The sequence below is a fragment of the Myotis yumanensis genome, unplaced genomic scaffold (genome assembly GCF_028538775.1).
Source record: "Myotis yumanensis isolate MYYU_CA2020_CCGP unplaced genomic scaffold, mMyoYum1.0.hap1 SCAF_9, whole genome shotgun sequence".
NCBI classification, from domain to species: Eukaryota; Metazoa; Chordata; class Mammalia; order Chiroptera; family Vespertilionidae; genus Myotis; species Myotis yumanensis.
Genome location: NW_027223760.1, coordinates 12,127,778 through 12,153,854, shown reverse-complemented (window position 1 = coordinate 12,153,854; position 26,077 = coordinate 12,127,778). Strand labels below are relative to the sequence as shown.

At 47.0% G+C, this 26,077-nt stretch overlaps 1 long non-coding RNA gene across 4 annotated transcripts; it reads left to right on the top strand.

Moving 5' to 3' along the window:
- The first annotated feature begins 30 nt into the window (after positions 1-30).
- On the top strand, positions 31-22,163 carry LOC139016137 (uncharacterized). 4 transcript variants are annotated; one of them, XR_011472618.1, is made up of 6 exons: positions 31-286; positions 3,851-3,927; positions 10,705-10,894; positions 14,798-14,868; positions 15,152-15,228; positions 21,617-22,163. It is a non-coding gene; the product is annotated as an uncharacterized lncRNA (long non-coding RNA). The 4 variants fall into 4 exon arrangements; XR_011472615.1 differs by lacking the exon at positions 21,617-22,163 and having other exon boundaries at positions 15,152-15,383; XR_011472616.1 differs by lacking the exons at positions 3,851-3,927; positions 21,617-22,163 and having other exon boundaries at positions 15,152-15,383.
- The last annotated feature ends 3,914 nt before the right edge of the window (positions 22,164-26,077 follow it).

Below are 26,077 nucleotides of genomic sequence, written 5' to 3'. Positions count from 1 at the left end.
CCACTCCGGGATTCTTTGCCTGCAGATTCATTCTTCCCAAAACAGACTATGGAGTGCTAGGGAGTTAGCACTAACTGCTGAATTTTTAGAAATGTTTCCACTTCCTGACTCTGAGAAATGACCGCTAAAGATGTAATCCTTTGGCCGTGCCGTCAAGCGCTGGTCCGCGCGGGGTCATCCCCGCGCGGGTCCCCTCAGCCCTCCCACCACCCGCCTACTCCCACCCCAGCCCCACCCCCGCTGCAGAGCAGAGCCGTACAGAAGTCGGGTGATACACACCGACAAGGTAACCCTGGGTTATAAATTAGGTGAAAGTCATGACAGGCAGAGTGAGGTGAGGCGGGCGGGTGGTGACTGGAGTGACTGGAGGGCTTACTGGACGTGTGGGAGGGAAGGGTCTCCAAGAAGATGACATCTGAGAGGCACCAGCCACGGAGAGCAGGACAGGCGTAGTGCCCAGCCAAGTGCAAAGGTGCTCGGTGGGGGAGTGCCCAGGGCAGTAGAGGAGCCGAAGGCGCTTCTCATAGCTGGAGAACTGAAATGTTCAATGGGGTGAGGTGCAGAGTGGAGCGGACCAGGTACAATAGGAAGCCAGCAGCCAGATTATGAAAGGCGCATAGACACTTGGATAAAGTCTGCAGAGATATGCATTGAAAGGTTTTTAGAAGGTGACCTGATACATTGTGATAGATGTTATAACAAGACCACTGGGTAAAGGGGGAATATCTATCTGCCTTGACTTACGTGGGAGATAAAACTGTCAGAACCAATTGTGGGAAGCCTTGGTTTCTGTTCTAAACCTCTTTCCCTCCAACGCTGGGGCTGTTTGGAGCAGAGGAAGCAAAGGAGTTTCTAAATGAGAAAACCAGCAGCTGCAGGACTCCAGGGCAAGGCCAGGCATTCCCAGGTTTCCTGGGCCTTAAGTCACTGGCAGTGCAGCAGGCAGCGCACAGGAATGTGTCCAGGCCAATGGTCTGGCAGGGGGGTGGGCAGCAGGCAGGCAAGGACAATGCAGCACTGGACCTTCAGTGCAGGCCCCTTAGGGTCCCCAGCTGTTACCCTACAAGGGTGGGGGGCGGGGGAGACAGACCCTTTTTGTACTTCCAGGCTCCACCCTGACCCCCAAATAAAATGATCCTTGGGAGGCTCAAGGGCTGCCTAGGGGCTTCTGACGAGGATGGGGGAGAAAAAAATACAACTTTCATTCCTATTGATTTGTATTTTACTCGGGATTTTTAATTTATTGTGGGTTTGTTTTTCTTCAAATAAGCAGCACATTCATATGCTTTAAAAATGTAAAGATACAAGGATCTCGAAGAGATATTGGTACCCCCATATTCATAGCAACATTCTTCACAATAGCAAAAAAGGTAGAAGCAAAGGTAACAAGGGAGGACAGAATAAACAAAATATGGTATATACACTGGAATATTTATTCAGTGCCCCCACTTGCTACAATATGAACTTGGAGGAAACTATGCTATGTGAAGAAAGTCAAAGACAACAAGGCAAATACCATATGATCCCATTTGTATAAGGTGTCAGAGTGGTCGAATTCACAGGACTAGGAAGGAGAGTGGTGGTTGCCAGGGGCTGGAGAGCAGGCATGGGTAGAGTTTCCGTTTTGCAAGATGAAAATGTTCTGGAGATGGATGGTGGTGATCATTGCACAACACTGTGAATGTACTCAATGTCACAGACGTGTACACTAAAAGATTGTTAAGATGGGCTGGGTCAGTGTGGCTCAGTGGTTGAAAGTCTATGAATCAGGAGGTCTCAGTTCAATGCCCAGTGAAGGCACATGGGTGGGTTGTGGGCTCAATCCCCACTAGGGTGTGTGCAGGAGGCAGCTGATCACTGATTCTCTCTTCACTGATGTTTCTATCTCTCCCTCTCCATTCCTCTCTGAAATCAACAAAAAATACAGTTTTTAAAAGGGTTAAGATGGTCACTATTATAGTATGGGCATTTTACCACAATTTTTAAATAAGAAAAATCCAAAGAGTACAGAAGTCACTCTTCCACTTCTGTCCAACAGCCATCCAACTTCTTCACCCAAAACACCTAACATCACCAGTCTTTGTGTGTCTTTCCAGAGTCTATGTATATACACGCAAATCCATAAGAAGATATAGACAGGTTCATATGAGGAGGAATTAACGCCTAATACACTGTGATACAGGGGTTCAGTGAGACAGACTTGAGACCCTTTGAGCTCTTATATTAACGAATGATGCCCTTATAATGATTGGGGACTTGACTCCATGCTCTAAGTCTTGCTCCGTATAATATCAGCCACGCTAACATCCTATAGATTTTTGTGGGCATAAAATTCCTTGAACCCAGCATGTAAAGAGGACACATGTGTCAATATAGTGTGGGTTATTTGGGGGAGGAGGGACTTCCAATCAAAATAACAGAGCCCTGGCCATAGTGGCTCTGAGGCTTGTATGTTCTCCTGTACTCAAAAAGTTGTATGTTGGATTCCTGGTCAGGGCAATCGCCTGGGTTGCAGGCTCAATACGTGGCTGGGGCCATGCAATCAATGTATTGCTCTCATGTTGATGTTTCTTTCTCCCTCTTCTTTCCCTTATCTCTCTCACATTTTTCACATATCTTTTAAGCAATTTAAAAGAACAAAGCAGAATTTACTCAATCCCTATGTTTCCATAGAAGGGGATTAGGCCAGACTTAGTTGGACCATGTGTCGCATGGCTACAGGTCCTGTGGAGAGGGAGCCTGCATGGAATGCATCACACTTATAGGGAAGGTGAGGCAGGGACATCTATACCACCACCATGAAAGCTGTTGGATGAAAAAAAATTATCTCATCAGAACAGGGGGCTCTTTTTCCATTACGTGCTGGTACCTGCTGAGCTAGCGATCTGGTGAGCTACTGAAAGGGGATGGGAAATGAGTCTCCAGGACGATCCCATTTGTTTCTCCTCACCTCCTGGATTCCCCACACCTCACTGATCCCCATTCCCAGGCTGTGCCTTAAACACACTATGTATTTTCTGGGTCACTGGTCAACCCAGAGAAAAACACTTGCTTTCATTCTCAGTAAGGAACTTTGGGAGGTAACTTAGGCAGGCATCAAGAAAACAACATCAGCAAATTAATTAACCACGTAGGAACTGGAGGCCCTTGCACTCTGCCTAGAACCCCACCTAACCACTTCAGATAAGAATTCCAAATTGTCCCTATTCATTTACCCTTTATTCGTATTGAAAATCTCATCCTCATTAGACAATCCTTGTTGTATAGCTTCTGTGCCATGTTTTGCTTATATGTGGCGTTGAGAGGTCTAAATGTATCCCTTAGCCAAGGCGGCCACTTTCTCCAGCATAAGCCCTCCTAGAAAAAGACACATAAATATGAAATCTGCATTTCTCCTGCTTTCTCCTGCCACAAAACATGCTGGGCTGTTTCCCATTCCCACTGCTCTACTGGGGGACGCTGTGCTATTGTCCTGTGTGTGGTTGGTACCATTCTGCATCTCATATTGTTAAGCCAGCAGCATTTATCTGTGGTCATTTAGGTCAATTATTAAATCTTGTTCACTCAGAATTTCTTTTACTTACACAGGCATTTAAATCTCATGACTTAATGTGATTTCTTAATGACTCTCCTCTCTTTGCAAGAGTGGAGGAACCATTATCACTTGGTGTCATGCAGCCAAGGATCTGTGTTGGATACAGAAGGAAGTTGGATACTTACTGCTCACACATTTTTCTTTACCCTTTATCTTCAGCAATTCCCTGGTAGCTATCCAACAGGTTAGAGGGGTTTCTGTTGTGGTTTGTTTTTCAAAAGACTTTTGATTCTTTATTATTTTTATTGATTTCAGAGAGAAGAAGGGAAAGAAACATGCTCCCCTACTACCCTGACATGTGCCCTGAGCAGTAATCCAACCATGGACTCCTGGTAAACGATACAACATTGAATCAACTGAGCCACACCAGCTGGGCTGGGAGTTTAATTTAAAAAAAATACCAAAACCTACTGAGAATTTTACACTAGCTTTTAAGGGTGAAGATCCTGCTACACCAGGACAGGGCACACATTTGTGTATGATCTTAAAAGCTTGGGGGGCAAATAGGCTCAGGGACCCAAATATTCTGACAACCCCAAGATCTGTTGAGAGGGGCGAAAGTGAATGATCCTGTACAGATAGGTTAAATATGTTATAAATAACTGGTGAGCCAGGGGGACAGAGCACCTGAGTAGCCTATACCCCTGGGGGAGGAGGTGTCTGCCAGTTCTCAGGGATTGAGTGTCTTGGGGAAACAAGGGAGAGAAGACCTCTTCACCTGGTTGGACCACACTGCTGCTTGAGGAAGTAATGTCTTCCCCAGGGATTCCAGCTTCAGCCCTGTTTGTCTTGCCTATGGCCCTTGTTATTTGCATATAAATACTTGACTATTTACACTATAATTCCTTACCTCAAGGCTAGAGTTAGCTATGAATTGATACATTTCAAATACATGCTTTATTAACTATACTAATAAAAGCCTAGGTCAGGGGTGGGCAGCCTTTTTGTGAGTGCATGCCCAAACCAGCAAAATCTCTGACTCAAAATTCTTCTGCGTGCCAACCCTAATTTTTTGAGAACATGTTAGGCCTACTTGATATCTCTTAAGGTGTACATATGTGAAGAAACTTGAAGAGACCTGACCGATTTGGCTCAGTGGCTAGAGCGATGGCCTGTGGACCAAAGGGTCCCGGGTTCGATTCTGGTCAAGGGCATGTGCCTAGGTTGCAGGCACATCCCCAGTGGGGGGTGTGCAGGAGGCAGCTGATCAAGGTTTCTCACTCATCGATGTTTCTAACTCTCTATCCCTCTCCCTTCCTCCCTGTGAAAAATCAATATATTTAAAAAAAAAGAAATTTGAAGAAATAATAAAATTCATTTGAGCGACAAAAACACAGTATATGATGATGAAAAATACATTTATTTTTTAATGTATACATGTACACTGCTAGTCCAACAGAAAACTTTATGACTCCATTTGATATTATCAGTGGGACTTTTGCTGCTGCATCACTGATGACAGAGAAATTACATCAGGTTTATATTTTGTGACCTTCAGAGATATGCACGAGCTACTACTTTCATCCGTCAGGCTACTCCTATTATGAGACTTAACAAAATTCATCACTGAGAACAAAGATTCACAAGTGTATGTGGATGAAACCAAAACACTAGTCGGATCTAGGAAGGAAGAGACAGTTAAGGCAGAGGCATAGAAATTGCTCTCCCCCTCTCTTGTCAATCCATGTCTATGGTCTTTACGATAACTTGTTATGTAAAGTTATTTATTTATCTAAGATGTACCCACACTGAATTTATCTGAAAAGTAAAAAAGTCGATATTAAGAAATAAAAATTGTAAATGGAAGCTTATAACAGAGGGTCTCACGTGCCAGCAAAAGTTACTCATTATTATAACTCATTATAACTATTCATTATTTCCTCATTTTAGATAAGAACTCTAAGTGTTCCCAATTACTTACGTTTTTAGGAACAATTCCTCCTCCTGAGACTTCCACTCCCCCTTCTTGCGTTTCTTGCTGCCAAACATATGGTTCAGCCAAACATGGCATCCGTGTCAGGGGTTGCCCACCCCTGGCCTAGGTGGTCCTCACGTCCTTGCATGCGACATCATCACAAGATGGCCACCACAAGATGGCCACATGCACCACGCAGGCGGTGCCCAGTGGCCGCTCCATGTGGTGAGGCCTAGGGCTCCCATTGCTCCACATGGTGCGGAAGAGGCCAGGATGGGCATCTCCGCCACCTCAAGTAAAGTAGGCGGATCCCAGTGGAGGAGGCGGGTCGCTATAGCAGAGGGCAGCTGGGGGCGATTGGGCCAGCAGGGGAGGGCAGCTGGGGGCGATCAGGCTGTCAGGGCAGCAGTTAGACATCAATTGGGCTGGCAGGGGAGCGGTTAGGGTGCGATCAGGGGGGCAGGCAGAAGTGGTTAGAGGCAATCAGGCAGGCAGGCAGGTGAGTGGTTAGGAGCGAGCAGTCCCGGATTGTGAGAGGTATGTCCGACAACCCCGAGGTGTCCCAGATTGGAGAAGATGCATGCCAGGCTGAGGGACAACCCCCCGCATCCCCCCCCCACACACACACACGAATTTCATGCACTGAGCCACTAGTGCTTTATTAATATGCCTGAGGATGGGGTTCACTCTGGAGATTCATTCAGGAATTTATTAGAGTCTAGCAGCTCACTCATAAGAAATGAGGAAGTGTCGCTACTTTTGATAGAGGATGCCCTCTCTGGCTCAATGGTCAGCTCAATGCTGGTGTTCTGTCGGCCTTGTAATGCTTTGATGACAGTTCCTTCTAATAGGAGTTCTTCAGCTGTCAAAAAAGAAGAAATCACATCTGATATTGAAAGACTCACGGGACACCTATTTGTCAGTCCAGAGCCTACATCCCAGTCCAATATATAGGGACTCAGCAAATATTTGAGTGCCATTTGGAGAGGAGAAAAATAAACCCCAACTTACATCTATGATTGTTGACACAACAAAAGGAGAAACTGTCTCTTTTTTTAAAGTGGTTACTTAGAACATTCCCTAGCATGACATATGGTGACTATATTTAGGACTATACCATTGGGCCCCAAGGGCCAACAGCCAGTTACTGGAGGAAAGCCAGGGCTGGAAGACCCACTCAGTTAGACGCTCTGCAGATCTACTGTGAACTCACATTCACGCACCCATCCTGTCCTGCTTCAGATGCAGAGGGGGCCTGAGCCTTCCTCTCTCCACTCTTCAGGATGCTTGTGTTCTTGCTACCATCACAGATGACCACGATTAACACCCACGGCTAACACGTCCTCATCTGGACCCACCCTTCTGCACTAACTCACCTATTCCTCACTTGGGCCCTGCCTTCACATATGCCAGCCCCATAACAGATGGCTCTATACAGAAAAAACAATATGTCTACCCTCACTCTGTGCTTAAGATTTAGGCAGGTACTCGGGATGTATGTTAAGAGACTTGCCAGGTTGTGTACCACTGTAGAATCTCCTATATATATAAAAGCCTAAGCAACCATCGCAACTGAACAGGCGACCAAACAGGCTGTATGAGGCAACTAGGCTGGCAGGGGGATTAGTGAGGGGCAACCAAATGATCGAGCAGCAGGCTGCATGCGGTGACCAGGCCCACAGGGAGTTAGTGCGGGGTGACAAAACAACCAAGCAGCATGGTGCATGGGGCAACGAGACCCACAGTGGTGGTGGGGGGGCAGTTGTGGGCTACCAGGCCGGCACAAGGGGGGGGGGCGGGGGGGTGGGGGGCAGTAAGTGGTGACCAGGCCAGCACAGCGGCAGTTAGGGGCAACCAGGCTGGCAGGGGAAGAGCAGTTGGGGGCAACTAGGCTGGCAGGAGGGGCAGTTGTGGGTGACTTGGCCAGCAGGGGGGGCAGTTAGGGCTGATCAGGCAGGCAGGCAGGCAGGCAGATGAGGAGTTAGGAGTCAGTGGTCCCATATTGTGAGTCAGACATCCTCCAAGTGGTCCCGGATTGGAGAGGGTGCAGGCTGGGCTGAGGGGATCCCTCATGTGCAAATTTCATGCACTGAACCTCTAGTGTTCAATAGATCTATGAAATAATTTTTGGGGTCCTAAAATACAGAACAGGAGAAACAACTTTTGTCAGTTGCCTACTTTGCTATCATTTCATGTAATTTCTTATATTTTCAGCTTTACTTAGGGAACCATCTAAAGATTCTGACTGTGTGAAGGTCAAGTGTACCATTGAGCAGCTGGGTTTATTTTCCAGAAGAATTGAAAGTGTTGCTGGTGATGATAAGGGTCAGAGAAGGGGGTAACGTTCGGGGAAAGAGGAGCATGGATGGTCTTGTGGAAAGTCCAAAACTGGGAGCTGGAGACCTGGGCTCTAGGTGACAGCTCTTAGCCCTTTCTGATCTTGTTTTTACTCACCTTAAAAGCAGATTAAAATGCCTATTCTGCCCACTGTTGGGGCAGAAGGGAGTAATATAATTGGTCAAAACATTGTTTTGAAAAAGAAGCTAAACTGACTTCATGTAAGTAGCACAGCAGTATTATTTCTGATGTGCCCCAGGTCACGATGGAAACCTGTATTTAAGCTATCTGGGCATGAAAACACATTTGGGAAGTTATCAAGTAGCTGCCAATAAACCTAATGTATAGAAAAATACTTAAAAGCACACGACTGTTTGGTGGATAGAAAACCTTGTGCTTCAGAGCAAGTTCAGAGGTGCACAGTCTAAAAAGAAAGAGCCCTCCCATGCCATAGAAGGGCTGGGTAGCAGCTTCTGGTGATGGATCCAAAAACTCTCAGGTTCCAAATAAAACTTACATAAAACAGCATCATTTGTACTCTTTTCATAAACTTGCAAAAACAAACAAAATAAAAATGTATCTTCATCTGTCTACTCTGCAAAGGGCAATTGAAACCTAATGCATACAAAAGAGTTTACAAACTGTGACACACTAATGAACAATTTCTCTTTTGGAAGCAAAGCACCCGGCAGAGAGCACAACACACAGGATGTGCCCATTAATAGAAATACCCTTCCCTTCATCAGACTCTTAGCAAGGAGTAGTTCTTAATAATTTAGAGTTGAACTCTGAATAAATGAATAGAAATAATACAGTTACTTTATTTGCTTAAAATGTATCGTCATTGATTACAAATAAAGAAATTATACTAATAAAAGGGTAATATGCTAATCAGACCGGACATCTTCCAGAAAAAGCCAGGGTGGCAGGGAATGAGGCAAAGGCAGTTAGGAGTAATCAGGCCAGCAGGGAAGGGCAGTTAGGGGCGATCAGGACGGCAGGTAGAATGGGTAGGAGCAATCGGGCAGGCAGGCACTTGATCAGTTAGGAGCCAGTGGTCCCGGATTGCAAGAGGGATGTCCTGGATTGGAGAGGGTGCACGCCAAGCTGAGGGACTCCCTGCCCGTGCACAATTTTGTGCACAGGGCCTCTAGTGAAAACATAAAATAAAAAAAAAAAAAAGTCTATCATCGGGCATTTCAGACTCATCACAAGGTGTGTTGGTCACACATTCAGTCTCACAATGCAGTTTCACTGTCTTGGCAAGACCTCAATATGATTTTTAAATTGGCAGAGGCAGCAGGCCAAATGGTTAGGTAAGATACTATAAATGGAAACATACAGAATTATATTAGTGACAAAGGAGTTACTTGGAAAATAGTTTTTTTTAAGGTTAAACAGACACCTACTGTATGACCCAGCCATTCCACTTTCAGGTATTTACCAAGAGAAATAGAAGTATATTTCCATAAACAGACTTGTACATAAATATTCATAATAGCTTTCTTTGTAAGTCAAAAATTGGAACAACTCAAATAGCCATCAGTGTTGAAATATACTGATATATCCATTATTAATGGAATACTATTCAGCAATAAAAATGAATTATTGATATGCAAAACAAGATGGACTAATCCTGCATAATAAAAGGCTAATATGCAAAACGACTGAATGACGAAATGACTGGTCACTATGATGCACACTGACCACCAGAGGGTAGACGCTAAACACAGGAACTGGCCCCTGGTGGTCAGTTGGTGGCACAGGGGGAGCGCCTCTCAGCCAGAAGCTGGGCTCATGGCTGGTGAGTGCAATGGTGGTGGCTGCAGCCTCATCTGCATCCAAAGCAGTGCTAAGGATGTCTGAGTGCTGGCTTAGGCCCGCTTCCTACAGGGAGCCATCAGTTGGGCTTCCCCCGAGAGCTGGGCTGAGAGACCCCACTCCAGTGCACACATTTCGTGCATGAGGCCTCTAGTCTTAAAGTAATCATCTGAGTAAAGGAAGCCAGTAAGAGAGAGTAGATGTAGGTGTGCTGTTCTGTTGTGCTGTGTGTGTTTCTGTTGTGTGTGAGTGTCACTCGATGTGCCCTGTCATTTCCCCTCAGTCAGGGGAGTGGAGGTTGGGGTTCGGGTTTGGGAGAGCTCGGGTGAGGGCAGAGGAGGCGGGCAGGAGCCCGCAGCCATGGACTGGGTGGGTACCTGTAGGCGCTGTGCCTCCTGAAGCCGCTTTCCCTGCAGCCACTGGCTGCGCCGTCCTCTTCCTTGGCGTCCTCGGAATCCAGGGCCTCCTCTGCTTCCCGGCTTCGTCGTCCTCTTCTCCTTCGTGGTCAACGTACACCACACAGCATTGGGTCTGAGCCAGGGAGCCCCTTATGGCCCCAGGCGCTGGGGGTCGGGTCGGGAGAGGTTGGGGAGGAGCTGGCGGCTGCTACCTGGGGTTACTGCTGCCCCCGCCGCCCCCCCGCCCCGAATCATCTAGGCCCCCACCTCAGCCACCTGGTCCTGCCGGGGAAGCGCTGCCAGGGGAGCGGAAGTGCCACCAGGAGAGCGGAACCCTAGATGGGTCCTCACGTGGGTGGGGGCGGGGCCAGCGCTGCTTGGGTGGACTGGCAGGTGGGAGGGGGCGGGGCCAGGGCTGCCTGGGTGGACTGGCAGGTGGGAGGGGGCGGGGCCAGCGCTGCCTGGGTGGACTGGCAGGTGGGAGGGGGCGGGGCCAGCGCTGCCTGGGTGTCCTGTCCCAGTGTCCATTCAAGTTGAAGCTGGCCGCCTGGTGCGGGCAGGAATGAGGCCCTAGGGAATTGCTGGGGCCTCACTCTGGACCGTCTTGAAGCCCTAAGTCCTATCCTCCAATTTTCTAGGTGACTGCTGGAACCCATGGTTGACAAGCAACAGGTACCACAGGCCTGGAGCAGCGTGGTCACCTGAGCTGCACCTCCCAGGAGCCTAGAACTGAATGAGCCTCACTGATGCACTAAAGCAGCGGTTCTCAAACTGGGGGTTGAAGGACCCTTTCACAGGGGTCACCTAAGACCATCGGAAAACACATATGTAATTACATCTTGTTTTGTGATTAATCACTATGCAATGAAAATACATCCTGCATATCAGATATTTACATTATGATTCATAACCTTAGCAAAATTACAGTTAGGAAGTAGCAACGAAAATAATTTTATGATTGGGGGTCACCACAACATGAGGAACTGTATTAAAGGGTTTCGGCATTAGGAAGGTAGAGAATCACTGCTCTAGAGGGAAATGTGCATGCTGTCCAGACTGATGCCTCCCTGTTGCTGTTATGAGTATTTGCCTTTTAATATTAATTTGGAGACATACTATTTATTTATTTATACTAGAGGCCCAGTACATGAAAGTCATGCATGGGTAGGCTGCCTAGCAGATGCTGGGGGGAAGGGGGAGAAGGGAAGAAGGGGGGGAGAGTTGCAGGGGGGCGGGGTGGGTGGGGAGGGCCTCCCTCCCCTGGCTGCCAGGTGGGACCTTCCTTCCTTCCATGCTGCCCCCTGGTTGTAGCGCACATCATACTGAGCCATCGAACTTACGGTCTCCCAGTCGAACTCTGGAGGAGACAGTTTGCATATTAGCCTGGAAAAACCCCATACAGTTTTATATATTTACATTCCATACCCTGCTAAATTTGCAGAAATGAAAGATTTTGCTACATAGCAACACAAGCAACTAAAGAATCTATGTTAGATCCTTTTGTTTCTGAAGTCTCTAGGCTATTTCCCCAGAATGTGCTCCAGCTTTGTAGCAAAAACCTTTTGTTACCAGTCAGGGCACATACCTAGGTTCAATCCCAAGTAGGAGGTGTGCAGGAGGCAGCCGATCAGGATTCTTTCTCACTGATGTTTCCTCTCCTCTCTCCCTCTCTCTCTCTCTCTCTCTCTCTCTCTCTCTTCCTCTCCACTCCTCTCTGAAATCAATAAAAATATATTTTTAAAAGGTTAAGATGGTAAATTTTAGGGTATGTGCATTTTACCACAATTTTCATGCATTGGGCCTCTAGTAAAAACATAAAAAGTACAGAAGTCACCCTTCCACTTCTGTCTTAACATCCATCCAATTCCTTCACCCAAAACACCTAACATCACCAGTCTTTGTGTATCTTTCCAGAATCAATGTCTATACAAGCAAATCCATACATACATGTAGACAGGTGCATATGAGGAGGAACTGAGGCCTAATACACTGTGATACAGGGGTTCAGTGAGACGGACTTCAGACTCTCTGAGCTCAAATATTAACCAATGATGCCCTTGTAATGGTTGGGGACTTGAGTCCAAGCTCCAAGTCTTCCTCTGTATAATATTAGCCCCACTAACTACCTATAGATGTTTGTGGGCACAAAATTCCTTGAACCCAGCATGTAAAGAAGACAAATGTGTCAATATACTGTTTTGTTGTTTTTTGGGGGGAAATAACCATCAGAATAACAACGGAGCCCAGGCTGGTGTAGCTCTGTGACTTGGGTGTCCTACCATGCACCTGAAGGTGGTTGGTTTGATTTCTGGTCAGAGGATATACCTGGGTTGCAAGCTTGATCCCCGGTAGTGGGCATGCGACCCATGTTCTCCTCTCACATCTATGTTTCTCTCTCTCTCCTTCTCCTTTCCCCTCTCTCTCAAATTAAAAAAAAGTATATTCATAGCAACATTCTTCACAATAGCAAAAAGGTAGAAGCAAAGGTAACAAGGGAGGACAGGATAAACAAAATATGCTATATACACTGGAATATTATTCAGTGCTCCCACTTGTTACAATATGAACTTGGAGGACACTATGCTATGTGAAGAAAGTCAACGACAAAAAGGCAAATACCGTAAGATCCCATTTGTATAAGGTGTCAGAGTGGTCGAATTCACAGGACTAGAAAGGAGAGTGGTGGTTGCCAGGGGCTGGAGAGCAGGCATCGGTAGAGTTTCAGTTTTGTAAGATGAAAATGTTCTGGGGATGGATGGTGGTGATCATTGCACAACACTGTGAATGTACCTAATGTCACAGACGTGTACACTAAAAGATTTTTAAGATGGGCTGGGTCAGTGTGGCTCAGTAGCTGAAAGTCAATCTATGAATCAGAAGGTTACAGTTCAATGTTCAGTCAGGACACATGCCTGGGTTGTGGGCTCAATCCCCACTAGGGGGTGTGCAGGAGGCAGCCAATCACTGATTCTCACTTCATTGATGTTTCTATCTCTCCCTCTCCATTCCTCTCTGAAATCAATAAAAATATAGTTTTTGAAAGGGTTAAGATGGTCACTATTATAGTGTGGGCATTTTACCACAATTTTTAAATAAGAAAAATGCAAAGAGTACAGAAGCCACTCTTCCACTTCTGTCCAACAGCCAACCAATTTCTTCAGCAAAAACACCTAACATCACCAGTCTTTGTGTGTCTTTCCAAGTTTATGTATATACACGCAAATCCATATTAAAATATAGACAGGTTCATATGTGGAGAAATTAACGCCCAATACACTGTGATACAGGGGTTCAGTGAGACAGACTTGAGACGCTTTGAGCTTGTTCATATGTTAACAAATGATGCCCTTGTAATGGTTGCGAACTTGACTCCAGGCCCCAAGTCTTCCTCTGTATATCAGCCATGCTAACAACCTATAGATTATTGTGGGTATAAAATTCCTTGAAGCCAGCATGTAAAGAGGACACATGTGTCAATATAGTGTTTGGTTGTTTTGGGGGGACACTTCCAATCAGAATAACATAGCCCTGGCCAGAGTGGCTCTGAGTCTTGTATGTTCTCCTGTACACCCCAAAGTTGTCAGTTAGATTCATGGTCAGGGCACACGCCTGGGTTGCAGGCTCCATTCCCGAGAAGAGGGCATGCAAGGGATGTTTTGGTCTCATATTGATGTTCCTCTCTCCTTCTTTCTGTTCTCTCTCACATTTAAAGAAAATCTTTTAAAAAATTTAAAAGAATGTAACAGAATTTACTCAATCCCCAAGCTTCCATAGAAGGGGATTAGGCCAGACTTAGTAGGACCATGTGTCCCATGGCTACAGGTCCTGTGGAGAGGGAGCCTGCATGGAATGCATCACGCTTATAGGAAAGGTGAGGCAGGAACATCTATACCACCACCATGAAAGCTGTTGGATGAAAGAAATTATCTCATTGGAAAAGGGGACTATTTTTCCATTACTTGCTGGTACCTGCTGAGCTAGCGATCTGGTGAACTACTGAAAGGGGACAGAAAATGAGTCTCCAGGACGATCCCATTTGTTGTTCCTCACCTCCTGGATTCCCCACACTCACTGATCCCCATTCCCAAGCTGTGCCTTAAACACACTATGTATTGGCTGGCTCACTGGACAACACAGAGAAAAACACTTGCTTTCATTCTCAGTAAGGAACTTTGGGAGGTCACTTGGGCAGGCACCAAGAGAACAGCATCCGCAAACCAAATAACCACATAGGAACTGGAGGCCCTTGCACTCTGCCTAGAACCCCACCTAACCATTTCAGATAAGAACTCCAAATTGTCCCCATTTACCCTTTATTCTTATAGAAAATCTCATCCTCATTAGACAATCCTTGTCATGTAGCGTCTGTGCCATGTTTTGCTTGTATGTGGCATTGAGAGGTCTAAACGTATCCCTTAGCCAAGGTGGCTGCTTTCTCCAGAAAAAGCCCTCCTAGAAACAGACACATAAATATGAATTCTGCCTTTCCCTTGCTTTCTTCTGCCACAAAACATGCTGGCCTGTTTCCCAGCCCCACTGCTTTACTGGGGGACGCTGTGCTGTTGTCCTGTGTGTGGTTGGCACCATTCTGCATCTCATATTGCTAAGCCACCAGCAGTTATCTGTGGTCATTGAGGTCAATCTTGTTCACTCAGAATTTCTTTCACTCACTCAGGCATTTAACTCTCACTGACTTAATGTGATGTAGTAATGACTCTCCTCTCTTTGCAGGAGTAGAGGAACCAGGACATTCACTTGGAATCACGAGTCGAAGGATCTGTGCTGGACACAGAAGGAAGTAGGTAGGTTTGGTGCTGGGCTGAGCTGGAGGGAGCGGAGGAGCACACACATGAGCCACAGTGGGATTCACAGAGGCTGAGGCAGGATAGTGAATGGAGCAGTGGCCCCACCAGTATGTTTCCTGAAATAAAGTCCTGAGGAGGAAAGAATTGGTCAGTTACTGCTCACACATTCTTCTTTATCTCCAGAAACTCCTTGATAGCTGTCCAACAGTTAGGAAGGGTTTTTTGTTGTGGTTTGTTTTTCAAAAGACTTTTGATTCTTTATTATTTTTATTGATTTCAGAAAGAGGAAGGGAAAGAAACATGCTCCCCTACTACCCTGACATGTGCCCTGAGCAGTAATTCAACATGGACCTCCTGGTAGGTGAGACGACATTGAATCAACTGAGCAACACTGGCCGGGCTGGGAGTTTTTTTAATTAAAAAAAAATACCAAAAACCTACTGTGAATTTTACACTAGCTTTTAAGAGTGAAGAACCTGCTATTCCAGGACAGGGCACACATTTATGCATGATCTTAAAGGCTTGTGTGTGGGGGATGGGGGGAGGGGGTGGAAATTGGCTCAGGGACCCAAATATTCTGAGAACCCCAAGGCCTGTTGAGAGGGGAGAAAGTGAATGATCCTCTATGGATAGGAGGTCAAATGTATTATAAATAACTGGTGAGCTAGGGGGACAGAGCACCAGAATAACCTATACCAAGGGTGGGCTCCTTTTTGTGAGTGGGTGCCACAACCAGCAAAATCTCTGACTCAGAATTCTTCTGCGTGCCAACCCTAATTTTTTGAGAACATGTTACACCTACTTGATATCTCTTAAGGTGTACATATGTGAAGAACCTTGAAGAAATCATAAAATTCATTTGAGCGACAAAAACACAGTATATGATGATGAAAAATACATTTATTTTTTAATGTATACATGTGCACTGATAGTCCGACAGAAAACTTTATTACTTCGTTTGATATTTTCAGTGGGACTTTTGCTGCTGCATCATAGATGACAGAGATTTTACATCAGGTTTATGTTTCGTGACCTTCAGAAATATGCACAAGCTACTACTTTCATCCATCAGGCTACTCCTATTATGAGACTTAACAAAATTCATCACTGAGCACAAAGATTCACAAGTGCATGTGGATGAAAACATGGAGAGTAACGCTGTTGCAGTTTTTTAAACAGAAAAAATTTTCTGCAATGGCATTTCAAGTCCTCAATAGATCGTTTTCGACACTATTGACATTGCTCTTCCCCTCTCTCGTCAATCCATGTCTATGGTCTTTAAGATAACTTTTTATGTAAAATTATTTAACTAAGATGCACCTACACTGAACTTACCTGAAAAATAAAAAAGTCGATATTAAGAAAAAAATTGTAAATGGAAGTGTTAGGTCAGAGAGAGCCCAGGATCAGATACATGAAGACATGTGATGAGACAATGGGCTTCCCTGGGAATTTCTCACATGTCAGCGTGCCAGACAGATACTGGCTTCTCCCTGAAGGCCCCCACACAGATACTGACTCCTTCCTGAATACCTTGCTGACCCCCTGCAGCTGAAACTTCCTCAGCTAGATACCTCAGCTCATGTCCCCGCCCCTCACCCAACCGCAGTATAAAAAAGCGCCCCCCCTCCCTGTTGGCGTGAATCCACGTGCCCTGTCTTTGGAGTACGTGGGTCTCCCGGGGATGCAGAAATAAACCTTTCCTTCTCTTTTCTTTTCTGATTCACTCGAATCTTTATTTCTTATGCTGCCTCCTGAGCCACCTAACCTAACATTTGGTGCCTTGAAACCTGGGTGGCGTGAGCACCTCATTTGGCCGTCCCTCTGCAGCTTGGGGTGCCTGCCTCTTCCTCCTTGTAGCTCTGGACCCATCAGGACCTCATCTCTTCAGCTCAGCAACTTTTCCCAGTTTGGCAACATCAGCGCTGAGTCCCATTCCACCCCTGTGCCGGTCCCAGGTGGCCACCTGCCCGCCAGCATCTCTGTCCATAAAACGCGGCAGAGTCAGAGATTGCCTCTTTCCGGACCCTTCCAGGAAGGCTCCTCCGGACCAGGGAAGTAGTGGAGACGTCCCTACATTTCCTGGCCCAATCGTCCTTCCGTAGCGTGGGTTAAACTGCTGGGACACCAGCATTTGGCCCCTCTACAGGCCACGGGATCAAGCACAGGGGGAATCCAAATTCCAAACCTGACTGAGCACACCTCTAGGGTGCCGGCTCACCGATCTGGCTAAACACTATGCCTGCCCCGGAACTGCGTCCTATTTCTGTAATGTAGCATGGCCTCAGTCTGAAAACGGGACCTTGACTTTACCATCCGCACCGATCTCAGGAATTTCTGCCAGCGAACTGGGAAATGTGCCCAAGTCTCTCTCTCTCAGTCCCTCTCTCCACCCAGTCTGTGTCCCCATCTCTTCCCCCAACAGTTCCTTCTGCGGTCTCTCCTCGCCTGGTCCTTCCTCCTCCCTCTGGGCTGTCCCTGCACTGCCCAGCGGCCTTGCGTGCCTCCGAGCCCGCGGTGTCTGTGGTGCGTGGGGGGGTGGGTTCATGTGCTGTGTGTGTGTGGTGGCGACGGCACTGCCATCGTCTCAGCGTCCTCCCACCCCCCCACCCCCACACTGGAGACCACCCGGAACATCCCCTGGCAAAAGCCGCCTGTTCTCCCACCAGCTTCTGTGCCCCTGTCCATCCACACTCTCCCCTCCTCCCTGCCAGACCCTCCTCCAGCCTCGCCTTCTCTGCAGCCTCCTGACCCCGCCTCCCTTCTTCCACCCGCCCCCACGGAAGCCAAAAATTCAAAAGGCCTGGACAAAAACCCCACGCTCCTGCACGCTACCGCTGTGTGCACTGCGCCCTCGTCCTCAGGCTGGGTCAGTCCGTGAGCACAGGCGCGCGCGCGCGCGCGCACACACACACACACACACACCCACACACACACACACGTCTGTAGGCTCCACCTTCCTTCTATCTCTCCTCCCCTTTGCCCCGCCCCTGGGAGGTTGTGACTTTTAACTACAATTGAGAAGCAGCTGGTGTCTTTCTCTGCCAACCCCACTGCGTTCATCGTTCATCAAAGAATTCCGGTAACTCTCCCACGCCCACCCAGGCCACCCCTCCAGCTCTCTCACCTCCCCTTACGGGCCTGCCTAGTAACCTGGACCCCATGCAGTACCCTCTGTAAATTCTAATTGCCCGCCTTCCTCTGTGCGCTCCACCGAATCTCCTCCCTCATGACTGCCAACACTTTAATTCACAGGTGGCCGGCCAGTTCCCTTTGCGAGAGGTTGCAGCTGGGCTCTCTTCAGACCCTCTTAACCAGCAGCTTCCTTCTCCCCTATCCCTGAAAGCCCAAATCCTGAGAACGTTAGCTCCAAAACAGCCTCTTCCCTCATACCCCGGTCCGAGATCAAGTGAAAAATGGCCTTGAAGGTTCTTAATGCCCGTGAGGAGCAGGCACAGTCAGAATGGCAGGCCTGCCTTTCACAGAAGGTAGATCTGCAGACATGCCTTGGTTTTGGCCCTGAGGTCAACGGCAGCCACGCATGGCCCTAAGGGGGCTGTGCGCAGTGGGGTGCAACAAAAGGAACGCCACCGGAGAATGCTTCAAATGCAGAGATGAAGGCCACTGGACAATGCAGTGCCCCCAGCCCCAGGCTCCAACCAAGCCCTGCCCAGCGTGTGGTCAAAGCTGCCACTTGAAAAGTGACTTCCCCTGGAAAGGTGGCAGGCCCTCTGCACCCCAGTGTGGAGGGGCCACCCTTCCAGGTCATGACCCACCGCTGGCCATGATGGGACTGGCTGAAGACTGAAGATGCCCAGCCCCGACGGCCCCCACCACCATCGCAGAGCCCAGGGCTGCACTGAAGGCAACAGTTCACCTTCCTGGTCGACATGGGGGCTACCTTCTCTGTCCTGCCCTCCTTTTTAGGGCCCCTTTATCCTTCCAAGATCTCGGTCATGGGTATTGATGGCAAATCCACCTGCCCGCTGGCCACTGGACCCCTTCCCTGCCTCCTTGATGATAGCATGCCCCGTGCCCCTTTTAGGACGAGATATTCTCACCATCCTAGTGGCCACTCTGCCCTTCAGACTCCCTGCTCCTGTCCCCCTTTACAGGGATGCCGACCATCCACTGCCACGAGGCCCCTTATGGGGCCCTGTTGTCCCAGACCTCAGTCTCGCCTACCTCAGTGGCCTACCTCAGTCTCGCTGTGAACACCTGATCTCCTTATCTCCTCCACGACTGTCCCCTTTTCTTAACTGAGAACTACTCTGACCTCAGCGCCTTCTCGCCCCATCCCGCTCCACCCTTCCCAAAGGAAAAAATGCAGCAGTTTTATAATCCAAGCTGCTAGAGGCCTGGAAACAGGCTGCACGACCTGCTCCCTCCCTCCCCGCCTTTTCTCCAACCTCCAGATCCCTGGCTTCCACTGCTCTGTCCCTTTCTCTTTTCCCTTGGATAACAGCACATTCTAACATTTCCTCTCACTTTCACTGCAATACCTACCTCTCTCAGACTCACCAAATGCCTCCCACCATCCCTGAAGAAGATTCGGCGACACCATCCAGGACCTGATGGATGACCCATCATTCCTCACAGGCTCTTACCTGGCAAGGGACCCTCCAATTTTGCTCAGGTTTTTTATATTTTCAGGTGAAACGGACATGGTATGATGAGGAAGTCATCAATTCTACTGTCTGGGATGGGAAATCCTCTAGTGTCACTCTCTATTTATGAACCCTGGACCTACTCCTATGCCCACCCTCAATCACACAACTTTCCATGTACTCTCCAACATCAATCCCTCCTCTTCTACATCCTGCTGGATTTGTCTGTCACTGGCTCGAACCCTCATCATAGCCATTCAACTCCAATGAATTGGACCATCTAACTAAACTCTCTCTAGAAATTCACAGCTCCAGGCCAGACCTCCTGCCCATGGCCCTGACCAAACTCTGCTACACCAAGGAGCCCCGCCTTCTTAAGTCCTTTTGAGCTCCTATATGGGAGACCCTTCTTGCTCAACCACCGTCTCCTTACTGATCCCCCTCCCCTGGGAACCTACATCCACAAGCCTTGGAGCCTAGGTGGACGGGAGCTCACATCGTGATCCTTACAACACCCACCGCAGCCAAGCTGCTCGGTGACCCATCGTGGCACCACCTCTCCAGGCTCAAGAGGACTCCGGTGCAGCATGACTTCTGTAAATGTGAGGTGTTGGGACCCACTAAAGTCCGCCTCAGCCACCCACCCCCTCCTCCTTCTCCTCCTGGCCCTGAGCAACCTACACCAACCCCTACCTGCTTATGTGTGGAGGTTCAAGGTCCATGAAACTTACCACCAGAATGGCAAACAAGTCACCCAGCAGGTAGGATCTCAGGATTGCCCCCTGGTCAGATGCCAGACAGGGATCAGGGTGACATCTGGTCAATATACAATGGTGGCTGACCCTATGCCTGTTTTGCTTATGACCAAGAGGACCCAGACAGGTGTAATCAAGATGTTGACACCTATGGGGGTTGCCGCTGGAGAGACTGTGTTGTCAATGATGCCTACAGGGGTGGCTCCTTTATCGGGGAGAAGGGGGCCTTCCACATCATAATCCGAGATCCCTGAGACCAGCAATGGGTTACAGGTGTTGTGGGAAAGCTATACTTAAGTAGTTGGAGCTCAACCCCTTCAGGGACCATTTACATCTCCTGGGAATATGACCTGGCCCAAGAGGCCCAAGTCCAGGTCTCCAACAGCATCCTACAGGCCGAACAGTCCCTTAAAGGGAAGCTGCCTGACTCCCCCCAAGTAGAAGTCCTGTCTTCTTGGCTCCGACTTATTCAACACACCCTACTATTCCTCAATGAGACCCACACCCTGCCCAATGTCTCGCACTGCTTTCTATGCACCTCTCTCCGAAGGTCTTTGCTGGCTGCCATCCCACTCACGACTTCTCCAAGAACCCAAGGGAAAGGTAAATATCAGCCTCCTGTGGCTGGCATTCCCCTTTGGGAACCTGAAACTCCAGAGCCCACCCTGCCCCCAAGGATATGCTACCAGACCAGTAATCCAGTAATCGGAGGGCGAGTCACTTGGAACTGCACCCAGAACTATATCCCATCCAGTTTCACCAAGGCCAGCCTGGGTACCTTCTTTTGGTACAACGGCATCTTAAACAACTGCATAAACTCCTCTGACCCCAGTCCTTGCTTCGTGGTCATGGTAGTTCCCCAACTAACCTTGTATGGAGAGTCGGAGCTCGCCTGGCTGCTCCCTCCATCCAGCCCCCGGGCCCGCTAGGCCGCCTTCCTCCCTGTCACTGGAGTATAGCTACCTCCATAGGCCTTGCCGGGGAGGGGGGGCGGGAGAGTCCTCAGGATTAGTCTGGTCATGGCTCAGGACTTTAATGACAAGCTCCAGTTAGCCCTGGAGTCCACTACTGCTTCTTTAGCATCCCTACTGCGACACATAACATCAGTAGTCCAAGTAGCCCTACAGAACCAGAGCGCCTTAGACCTTCTGAGTGCAGAAAGAGGAGGAACCTGCATATTCCTTCAAGAAGAATGCTGCTGCTACATCAACGAGACTGGAGTAGTGGAGTAAAACGTAAAGACCCTGACTAAGCTGAGTGAAGAACTACATGCAGGACACTTCCAGGACAACTCTCCTTTCAGCTGGTTCCAAAGCCCCTTAGCTACCTGGGTCCTACCCAGGGTAGGGCCCCTGATTCTCATCTGTGTCTTTTTTCTCCTAGCCCTCTGCCTCCTCAAGTTCATCTGCTCCCGGATTTCGGAGATGTCACGGGTGACTGTGAACCAGCTCCTGCTTCATCCCTACACTCGGCTCCCCTCTGACCTGCCTCTACCTGACCCTGGCCTTTAAACAACCCCCACACCCCCATGTCCCTGGTCAACTGGAAGTAGCCAGAATGAGTCGGCATCCCCTATCACCAAAAGGCCAGGATGTTAGGTCAGAGAGAGCCCAGGATCAGATACATGCGGTCATGTGATGACACAATGGACTTCCCCTGGAATTTCTCACAGATCAGCATGCCAGACACAGATACTGGCTTCTCCCTGACGGCCCCCACACAGATACTGACTCCTTCCTGAATACCTTGCTGACCCTCTGCAGCTGAAACTTCCTCAGCTAAATACCTCAGCTCAGGTCCCCGCCCCTCACCCAACCACAGTATAAAAAAAGCGCCGCCCCCCCACCCCCGGTTGTGTGAATCCATGTGCCCTGTCTTTGGAGTACGTGGGTCTCCTGGGGATGCAGATATAAACCTTTTCTTTTCTGATTCACTCGACTCTTTATTTCTTACGCCGCCTCCTGAGCCACCTAACCTAACAGGAAGATTATAAGAGAGGGTTTCACGTGCCAGCAAAAGTTACTGGCGTGCTCTGTTTGGCACGCGAGCCAGGGGTTGCCCACCACTGCCCTATACCCCTGGGAGAGGAGGTGTCTGCCAGTTCTCAGGGACTGAGTGTATTGGGGAAATAAGGGAGAGAAGACCTCTTCACCTCCTTGGACCACACTGCTGCTTGAGGAAGTATTGGCTTCCCCAGGGATTCCAGCTTCAGCCCTGCTTTTCTTGCCTATGGCCCTTCTTATTTGCATATATACTTGACTATTTACACTTTCATTCCTTACATCAAGGCTAGAGGTAGCTATGAACTGACACATTTGCAAAACATGTTTAATTAGGCAGAAGATGGCCTTGCTCTGTGAAGTTATCAGGTGCTAGTTTCTCCACCTGTGTCAGAAGCAGACTCGGACATGTCCATCCTTAAGGAATCAGCAAATTTACTCCACTCCCTGCAGTAAGAAGAAGACAAAGGTCAAGGCTTTGACTCTTGAAAGATACAATTAAACTATTCATTATTTCCTCGTTTCAGATAAGAATTCTAAGTGTTCCCAATTATTTACGTTTTCAAGAACGGTTCCTGCTCCTGTGCCTTCTGCTCCCCCTTCTTGTTTGTCTTCTTGCCAAATACATGCTTCAGCTTAAACGACCACCTGCTCCAAAATCCATGTTGCTAGAAAACAGATGGGGAGACATGAACTCTACGTTTCCCCTGCTTTGTCTCGACACAGTACTTTGTCCTCCTCAAATTTACCTCTATATCAATGTCAGACGAAGATGTCAATCTGGAGAAAAAGCTGCTTGGAGGAAAATACATACCGACAGTTAGTGATTCATGCCATTCTCCATGTCTCTCACACATACAGTTCTGGTCTTATTCGGACTAATTGGGTACTTGGGTCTATATTCCTGAGCAAAATCACCACACACCTGGGACCTTGAAAATGATTCCTTGCATGCTGGGCTTCCAATTCTCTGTGACAGTTTAAAATGGCCCTGCAATGTCTCTGGGGGACCTATGTATGTAGCTTCGCATAGGATATAGGCAGGATTTTCAGTGTGTTACTGCATTTTTAAGCATGTGCAGTGTGGACAAAAGGGATCACACCTAACCAGACAAGCTCAGGGGAGGTCTGCATGGCAGTCTTGCAGACTCAGAGACCTAAAGTAACCACAAAGGATGGTCTGAAAATTAAATATTTAACTACACACAGGTTACAGTGGGTTCTCATGTCCTAGGCCAGTATTTTCCCTGACAAAGATCAACTTAGATCTTTACTGAGCCCATTTGTCTTCTTGCCTCTAAGATAACATATCTGTGAAATGTCTGTGTAACTTGTAAATTCCTCTTTTTTCAGGACCCCTCAGGGTGCAACAAATAGCACCAAGACATTCCCTCATTGTTATGTTATCAAGTTAATTGTCAACTGTTAATTATGTTGAACTGTCCTGTATCCATCTATGTAAAAGCAGCACATGTCCATCATTTCACTTTTCTCCTATCCCAGAGGTTTTCCTGCTTTGCTTAATCCCACCTCCTTAATCTATCACCAATGGATTTCATGTAATCCACCTACATCCCTTTCCTTTGATTGCAATGTATAAATACAGATGTAACCCACCATTCTTTGGAGCATTACCTCAATTCTTAGAGGTTCTCCTTCCCAGCATATGTTGACAGTTTGGCTCAAATAAACTCAAAAAAATTCTTTACAATGGTTTTTTTACGTTAACAGCAGCAAAAATTCAGCACTCTTTGGGGTCACCAACCTGCACCCAATCCTGCACCCCGCCCCTCCATTGGAGCACGCCTACCAACTCCACCACTATAATGACAGAATGGCACACATTGCTCCTATAAGGTGACATCCTTCAGATGCTTGGTGGTTTTCAGATATGCATACCCTTGATGACCTGTGTAGTTTTCACCAGTGTCCTTAAAGTAAACACAAAGATTTAAATCTCTTGATTTTCGTGATTTTGTGGGGTTTTCTGACTCAAGTGAATAATGGGCCATTTTCCGAGATCACCTCTGGCCGCTTACAGAAAGAGGAAGTTCCTCTCCTTAAAAAATTCTACTTTAAAAATCACCAGACCCATATTTACCTTGAGCTTCCCTTTTTCTTTAGCTTCCTCCGAAAAATCTATTTTGGAAGAAAACGTCATGATTATTCAGCACAATGACCTCTAAAGCTTTATTCCTTCTCTTTTAAGTGAGATGATTAATTTTCTGAGGACAGAAACTCTGTCTAGTCCTTTGTCTCTCCCATAGTCCTAACTTAGGACCTGGCATGCAGCTGGCAATGCATTTTATTGGTTGTTTCAGATCACATTCAGCAGATAATTCCCGATAAAAACTCTTAGAAGTAGCAAAGAAAATGAAAGTGCCTACCAGAAACCTACACAGCAGGTTTGTTTTAGGTCAAGAACCAGAGTAGGAGGCCTGTTATTACTGATACTATTCATCATTGTTGAGGAGGTCCTAATTAATTTAATAGGAAAAATGAAGTACTGGAAGGAAAGAGACAAAACATATTTGCACGTGAGATAATGCACAACCTAAAAAGCCCAAGAGCATAGATTAAAATTTTAGTCAGTAAGATGGCTAAATCAAGACATGCAAATCTCAACAGCTTTCCTACATACCACAAATAACTAATAAAAAAATGAAAGAGTCCATTTACAATATCAATAAAATGTATAATGGAATAAGCTTAACAAAAAATGTGCGAGACCCATTAAAACTCTTCTGAAGGACTTTAGAAAGAATACACAAAGTGAGGTACCATATTCCTAGAAGGTAGTAAAGATGCCAATTCTCCTTAAATTAACCTACAAATGCACTGTAATCCTATTCAAATTCCAAGATAATTTTTAAACATAAACTGACCAACTGACATTTGGTAGAGAAAATATGCAATGAAATGTATGAAAAAGATAAGAAAAGGAGGCGTTTAACTTCCAAAAAGGAGTTTAAAATGGAACTGGAATTATATAGTGACACAGGCCCTAGCCAGTTTGGCTCAGTGGATAGAACATTGGCCTGCAGACTGAAGCATCCTGGGATCCATTCTGGTCAAGGGCACAGTCCCGGGTTGCAGTCTTGATCCCTAGCAGGGGATGTGCAAGAGGCAGATGATCAATTTTTCTCTCATCATTGATGTTTCTATCTTTCTTTCCCTCTCCCCTCCTCCCTGAAAGCAGTATACATATATAGATAGATAGATAGATAGATAGATAGATAGATAGATAGATATAGATATATAAATATATATATATATACTGATATATGTATATGTCTATATCATTATATATATATTGATACTGCTACTGACAGTTCTACTGGTACAAAACAAAGATAACTGGGTCAACAGAATACAGTCCACAGAAAGGTAAATTTCAGATCAGTGAAGAAAGAATGAGATCTTCAATAAAACATTTTAAGACAATTGGATCTTCATGTAGGGGAGTAACAGTCAACCACAAGAAAAGCAAATAAAACCAATGATAGTTTTTTTTAATTTGAGAAAAAAAAACAAATATTACAAAAAGGACTAGAAGAAAATATCAGACTACTTTCATACTGTGAGGTGACAAAGACCTCCCTAATAAAGTCCACACCCTATAAACCAAGAGAAGATGGACAGATATGGTGACAGACTGTCTACACACAGCATACTCTTCACAGCCCTTGCCCTCTTCCACCCTAGATTGTCTTCTTCCTGTTGATTTATGGAACTCTTTTTACATTAAATAACTTAATCCTTAGTGGCTTTCACTGAATTTCAATGTTTCAAATATTCCCCAGTGTTCTTTTTTGTTGTTGTTAATCCTCACCTAAGGATATTT